At 39.0% G+C, this 7953-nt stretch overlaps 1 pseudogene; it reads left to right on the forward strand.

Moving 5' to 3' along the window:
* The first annotated feature begins 671 nt into the window (after positions 1-671).
* LOC102984319 (pre-B-cell leukemia transcription factor 3-like) lies at positions 672-1800 on the forward strand (annotated as a pseudogene).
* Positions 1801-7953: the final 6153 nt, after the last annotated feature.

A 7953-nucleotide genomic window follows, 5' to 3' on the forward strand; every position in this document is an offset into this window, starting at 1 on the left:
CAGCCTTCAGATGAACGCAGCCACATGAGAACCTGAACTGAAACCACTCAGCTAAACCACTCCCAGTTTCCTGACCATCAAAACCTATGTGAAATAATAAATGTTTGTCTTTTAAGCTGTTTTGGGGAAATTTCTTACAAAGCAAAGGATAATATAATAATATATACTAGTTTGGTTGACGTTACAACTCTGTAACTTCTCACTTAGGTATTAAAAATCACAGCATGCTGATGCAATGTAAGGTAGTAAAAAAATCCACTAACAAATACCTACTGAGTACCACTGAGGGCAAAAAAGCTCTCTCATCCTCCACATGAAACTTCCTTAGGGTAATAGTCACGGCTGACCTCTCACTTCTCATTAACTCCTCCCTAGGTGGGAGGGAGTAACTGGTCTGATGACAAGTTTGAGAGAAGGAATTCTGAGGCTCAGCTACTTCTCCTCTCCTTTCCATTTCGCATCTGTCTGACTGAAGAGAGCCATTTGTTCCGGTCTGCTCTGTCACACAGTAAACGTAGTGGGACAAGCTTTACTCTTGAAGACACTGAAACCTGAGGTTTAAGTCTGCGTGATTCTGGAGCGCAACACTAGGAAGCAAACCGTTGATGCAAACCTCAGCCGCATTTTCCAAACAACTTCTTCGGTAATTAAACTTACATTTGGGCGGACTCTGGGGGCTCACGCCAAGGAGTACTTCCCACAACTTCTGCTGCCCGTGTCCTTGTCCCCACGGTGAGCCACAGCCGCCACCCGCCTCTGCAGGAGACCCTCCAACACCAGCAGGTCTCAGCATCACAGGAGCCCAGGAGGAGGACCCTCCCGATCCCCAGCTAATGAGACTGGACAATATGCTTTTGGCAGAAGGGGTTTCAGGTCCTGAGAAAGGCGTGTAATGAATTCACTACACACGTGATGAACCTTCTCCGAGAGCAGAGTAGAACACATCCCATTTCCCCAAACAAGATGGAAAGAATGGTAGGCATCATCCATCGAAAACTTAGTTCCATTCAGATGCAGCTTCAAACAAAGCACTTGTGAAGCAGTTATGATTTTAAGATCAAGGTTCCTTGATGCCAGACGGAAAAGGCGTAACTTCAGTAAACAGGCCACAGAAATCTTGAATGAATACTTTTACTCACACCTCAGCAAACCCTACCGCAGTGACGCAGCGACGAAGCCAAAGAGGAGCTGCCCAAGAAATGCAGCATCACAGTGTCACAGGTATCCAACTGGTTTGGCAACAAACGAATCAGGTACGAGACGAATATCGGCAAGTTTCAGGAAGAAGCCCATCTCCAAGCTGCAAAGACAGCATGACAGCTGCACACGAGGTGGCTGCAGCCGTGCAGAACCACCAGACCAACTCGCCCACCACACCAAATTCTGGTACCCTCTGTCATGTGACCAATCAGATGGGGGGCTACACTGATGGCCTTGGAGGAAATTCACTGTACAGTCCACATAATTTAAACGCTAACGGAGGCTGGCAGGACGCAACAACTCCATCCTCTGTGACTTCTCCTACAGAAGGCCCAGGAAGTGTGCACTCTGATACCTCTAACTAATCTCTGGCAACACTTTTCCCTGAGCTGACATGCCTTGATAAGTGCATTCCGTGCAACAGGAGGAAAAGGAAAGCGTTTTTGTAGCCCACCATCTACAGCTTTACTGTAAAACCTTGTCTTATTAGAGAACTTGGTAAATCTGTTTTTTAAGGAATCATAATCATTTGTATTTATACTTAAAAACACACAATGTTAAAAAAGCACTTTATCCAATTAGGCCAAGATTTAACATTGTTGACAGTGCTACAGCTATCTTATTATAATTTATTACCAATATTTTACATTAACAGTTTCTCACTTGCCAATTACTTGGCCTTAAGGGTAAAAAGTACAATATATGCTAAACCTCAGTTGCTAAAGCAGATACAAAGACTCACCTCACCTAAACTGAACTTCTTGCATATTTCCATTGCAGACTTTGTCCTTCTTCCATATCACTAATGGAGTTGGAATAAAGGAGCTGTTTGGCTACCTGTTAATGATGGTTGTGTTTTAAGAATCTTCCTCGTCACACTTGGGTTTCGATCTCTTATGTTATAATTAGATCAGAGACCGGTAGCATCTTTTCTCTCTCTGAAAGCACCAGTGCCCAGAGTCTGCTCGGTAATTAAATTATGGATCCAGATTGTTTTGAGAGCTGAAAATACTTGCTGCTGATAGAGGTGACCACGAGACCCATCTGGGGTTTTATAGTGTGCACTGGGTGCTGCACAGACTTGTCAAGGTTTGCTACGTCCTCTGGGCATTCACAAAGGCCCTGCTCTCTGGAGTGTTGTATATAGTGCAGCAAAAGAGTATTTATACATCTCACCAATCAAAACACAGCTTCATTACCTCATGCGAACTCATACAAACCAATAGAATTTCAACGTGCTCTGTAGCTCAGAGTGCTCACTTACCACCTCTGAACAATACTCACGCTGTAGTTTGTCTCTTTCTTATCGTTTTGCATCTTGCAATTAACTCTTTGTTTCCCTTCATAAAATGTAATGTGCATTGTAATCTTTTAAAAGAAAAATCAGGGTTGCATTTGCAACTTAAAAAAAACGGAGAGTGGAAACATTGGGTCTTAAATTAACACGCTCACTTACCACCTCTGAACAATACTCACGCTGTAGTTTGTCTCTTTCTTATCGTTTTGCATCTTGCAATTAACTCTTTGTTTCCCTTCATAAAATGTAATGTGCATTGTAATCTTTTAAAAGAAAAATCAGGGTTGCATTTGCAACTTAAAAAAAACGGAGAGTGGAAACATTGGGTCTTAAACAGGATCAGTAAAACTGTTGTAAATAAAATAAACTTACATTTGAATCTTCATCTATCTGACTTCTGTGTCCTATTTCTAAACTGGATCCAAACTTCAGCAGGGAAAAGAAAAAAAAAAGGGGGGTAACTTATCAACCTTTAAACTAAGTACAAAGTACTATTATGGGTATTTTGTGCCCTTGTGGAGTTTACGGCCTATTTGGGTATAAACTAGAACACCTGAAGGGTTACATAATAATATAAGAATTACCTAACAACTATAAACTATAAAAAGCACATAATGACTACCAAATATGTGAGAAATTATGATCACCTTTGAGAATCAGAAAATCTGAAGGAGAAAGGTAAAAACACAGATGCCCTGACCTCCCCCATGCCAAACGCATAAAATCAGGAATGGGACCCAAGCAACTGCATTTTTAATAAGTTCTCAATACAATGCTGACCCATACCAATCTATCAATAAGAACCCAAGATATACAAAGCAAGTGCAATGACTCTGGAAAAAAGGAGCATGCTATGACCTAGCAAAGGAAAGATTACAGCAAACAAAACTTGAAGCAAACTTTAAATGATACGCAGGATTTAGACGAGGTGAAAGAGTATGAGGGGAAAACAACGCTTGCTGAGGGCTTATTAACAGCAGACACTTTTCTACATATCACCTCATTTAAGACTATTTCATTTCATATATGGAAAAACTGAGGCTCAGACAGATTAAATAATTTGCCTGAGGTCACAAAACTAGTTAAATGACAGAATGGGATTAGTAGATATTTTCATTTTAAAGATGAAATTGAGCCTCAGGGAGGTAAAATATTTTGTCAGAAGTAACAAAACTGGAAAGTGGCAGAACTGTGATTTATACGTGGCCAAGCTGAAATCAGGTCTGTGAATCTAAAGGCTATGCTTCCTTTTTTGTTTGTTTGTTTAATAAGGGGGGAAGGAGAAGATCTATACTGCTTAGGAAAACACTCAAAAGAAGGAAAGCAAAAGCAAACTTAACAAAAGAAATATTAGACCATTACAAAACAGATACATTTTAACTTGTGATGCAGCCAGAGACCATACATTAAAGACCACCAATGGCTTAAAAAGCACTCAAAAAATAACTGTTTAATCTTATGGTTTTGTCTCAATTATTTAGTTTACTAAATAATTACTAACTGCCATCAGCAGTCAGTCAGGATCCAACTGTTACATTGAACGGATGATGGAGCAACTAGCTGGAAAGCACCAACCTAGTCAAAACAGTCAAATTAATTTTATGGTTGGCCTCAATTTTAGAATTGTAATGTTAAGGCCGGGGTAATTTTATTTATAACTGAAATTTTTAAAGATTGCTTTATGATAACGTTTTATAAGATTTTCTGGTCAATATTACTATTTTAAGAACTTTTAAAAAAGTGAAACTAAACATTTATTGTCTCTATTCTCCACATATAGGGACTTCAGTTCTACTTTTCTATCTACAAGACCAAAATCAAAATTCAACTCTGTGAGGCCCTTCCTGTAATTAAAATTCATCATTTTTTCTCCATTGCTGCTATACAACATTGCTTGTACAACTCTATTTAGCATTTATTTCATTTTGCCTTGTATGAAAGCTATTTGTTTAAAAATGTTTCTGCTTCTCTTTAGGGATAAGGATTACGCATTATTCACCTTTGTATTCACCCAGCATTTAGCACAGTGCCTTGCACATTTAAAAAAATCTTGTTGATGAGTAAGTTAACATTTTTCTCATTAAGAAGATGAGCACGTAAGTTACATATACATTTCCTAAATCAACCCTGAATGAACAAATATAAGAACACAGGGAGGGCTCCCCTGGTGGCGCAGTGGTTGAGAGTCCGCCTGCCGATGCGGGGGACGCGGGCTCGTGCCCCGGTCCAGGGGGATCCCACATGCCACAGAGCGGCTGGGCCCGTGAGCCATGGCCGCTGGGCCTGCGTGTCCGGAGCCTGTGCTCCGCAAAGGGAGAGGCCACAGCAGTGAGAGGCCCGCGTGCCGCAAAACAAAACAAAACAAGAACACAGGGAAATATATATTTGAAAACATTCCACTTTAAGAGTGGGTTTGGTCAGCCATGCGAATTGGGAATTGTGGACCACCAAGATCATTCATGCATCAACAAATATGTACTATGTACCAGGCAATGTATATATAACAGTGAACAAAACCGATTAGCTCTTGCCCTCACAAAATTCACACCTAGTAGAAAGAGAGACAATAGCAAGCATATACACACACACACACACACACACAATTTACTAGTGCATCAACAAATATGTACTATGTACCAGGCAATGTATATATAACAGTGAACAAAACCGATTAGCTCTTGCCCTCACAAAATTCACACCTAGTAGAAAGAGAGACAATAGCAAGCATATACACACACACACACACACACACACACACACACACACACACACACACACACACATATGCATGCTATGAAGAAAACAAACAGCAAGTGATAATAAGGAATTAGAGTAGGGGTGGAGGATAAAAGGCTGCTCAGATAGGTGGACAGCTTAACAAGCGAAATTTAAGCTGAAACTTGAAGGGTAAGAGTCAGTTGTGCAAAGAGGAGAATAGTCAGCAGTTAAGGGCCTCAAGGTGTGTGTGGGTCATATGCCGCAATGCCAGTTTCAGGGGGATAGTTATTATAGCACATTCCCCAATCTTCCATTTTTTCAATTCTTTTGCTATTGTTTCTATCACCACTTCTCTTCTGATGGTTCAGATTTTCCTGGCTAAATTAAATGACAGCATTAACTCTGGGGAATGTAAGATTCCTTCCAAATAATCCTAATTTCCTTTCAGTCCTTATGACTGATAAATTCATCTCAAAGTGACAACTCTTTCCCAATTAGGAAAGAGTGTTTCCTCTGTAACAGTTTTCATTTTTTGATTTGGAGCCCTCCTGATTGCTAATCAACGTGTTGTATGATTACTTCAACAATTACTTATAGAATGTTATTCTGTCATCATAAAAATGCACTGCTGCTTTCGGAACTCTACGTTGCTCTGGAGCCTAGGCAGAGTAAAGTTTCCCAAAGTGCTCCCTAATCACTGGGCGTGCTCAGATCTGCTGGTGCTACACGTTAAATTAGAATAGAATGTGACATACTGGAAAAAGTTCTGGATTAGAAATTAGAGGATGTAGGTTCAAGTCCTAGGTCTGCCACTTTGTTATGCAAATATGGGTAAATTGTTTACTACTTTTAGAGTTTTCTTAGTGGTAAAGAGGGAATACACAGATGTTGCATCTTATACAAATTTGACTATATGTGCTTGGCAAAAAATTTAAAAGAAAAATATCAACTTAAACAGCACTCAAGGAGCATTTGCCTTGGAGTGAGCATGAGCTGGAAAGCACAAATCTGCTGTTACATCAATTGGTTTCAGCTCTTACATGCCTCTCATTGAAAACCATACTCTAATGCATGATTTTAGTGTTTAAAATGTTATGTAATTTGTTGTTTGTTTAGGACAAGGTCCCTACACATAATCCTTTATCTAGGGCTCAAGAAGCTCAAATGAAGAAACAGCCATGCAGGTGATGTGATTTCTCTCACATTTACTTCAGAACCAAACAGAAGGCTGAGTCTACTATACCATCATATTATACTGCCATAGGGAACACATAAGTCAAAGTTGATGGAACCCTAGAAATACACTTTTGAGACCCTGATTTATCAATTTATGTATGACACTGGTTACTAAATAACATATTTTATGAACTATGTCACTATCCCAATAGAGCCATGTCACTGTCTAGGGCACAGATATATTCACACATGTGGGAAATGATGTACAAAGTTACTCACTGCATAACGCTTTTAATAAGATCAGACAAAAACCTAAACGTCCAAAAAGAGAGGACTGATGAAATGATACATCACATGATGGAATATTATGCAGCCATAAAAAAGAATGAGGAAACACTGTATACAATGATATACACAACTTTTAAGATAAGTGAAAAAAAAAGGTACATAAACTATGCATAGTATGTACCATTTATGTAAAAAGAGAGAAGAGAAAATATATATAGTACTTATTTGTTTGTATAAGCATACATTTGGTGGGGGGGGGGGTGGGGAAATACACAAGAAACTGTTAGCACTGGTTGTTTCCTAGGCAAGGAACCAGGTGGCTGAGGGACACGTGTGGAAGAAAGACTTTTCACTGCATATTCTTTTTTTTTTTTCATTTCGAATTTTGAACCATGTGAGTGTATTACCTAACAAAAAGAAAACACAAAATTTAGTCCAGCAAGAAAGTAGTTTGTGATGAAACAGGATCACGTTCTTAGTGGAAAACATTTATAAAAAGTAGACATAGTTCTAAGGGTAAATACCCGCAGGTAGAATGTTTTAACTATAAGGGACCTTCTTAAAAGATCCATCTATCCCAAACTTCTCACTGTATAGATCTCTAAACCAAGGCCTTGAAAATTAAGTGACTTGTGTAAGGTCACAAAGAAGAGTTACCATTAGAAATCAGAAATTTCAACACCTGCTCTAAGACTCTTCTTTATCTTTCTGTCTTCTCATTTTGTGTGGGTAAACCAGGGCCAAGTTAAGTTTAGGGTATATAATGGGCTGTCACCTTCTGTCTCAATTTTAGAGTCTTAAAGTACAAAATAACATCAAACCCTCAGACTACTAATTTCTTGGTGGTTACTATATGGCTATACCTACAAATAGGTTGTGCATATCTCTGTCACTTCACATACCACAGTATGAAAGATCTATCCTTCTAACTCAACTGAAATCACTGAGGGCAAGACCTAAAATGTCTTTTTTTCTTTTTAAATAGGCCATAGTTTTCGAAATTTTAGCCACAGCAATCAGGGACAAAAAAGAAATAAAAGGAATCCAAATTAGAAAACAAGAAGTAAAACTATCACTGTTTGCAGATGACAAGATGCTATACATAGAGAATCCTACACTTGCTACCAGAAAACTACTAGAGCTAATCAATTAATTTAGTAAAGTAGCAGGATACAAAATTAATGCACAGAAATCTCTTGCATTCCTGTGCCCTAATGATAAAAAAATCTGAACAAGAAATTAAGGAAACACTCCCATTTACCAGTGCAACAAAA

This window comes from Physeter macrocephalus, chromosome 13 (assembly GCF_002837175.3).
Source record: "Physeter macrocephalus isolate SW-GA chromosome 13, ASM283717v5, whole genome shotgun sequence".
Taxonomy (NCBI): domain Eukaryota; kingdom Metazoa; phylum Chordata; class Mammalia; order Artiodactyla; family Physeteridae; genus Physeter; species Physeter macrocephalus.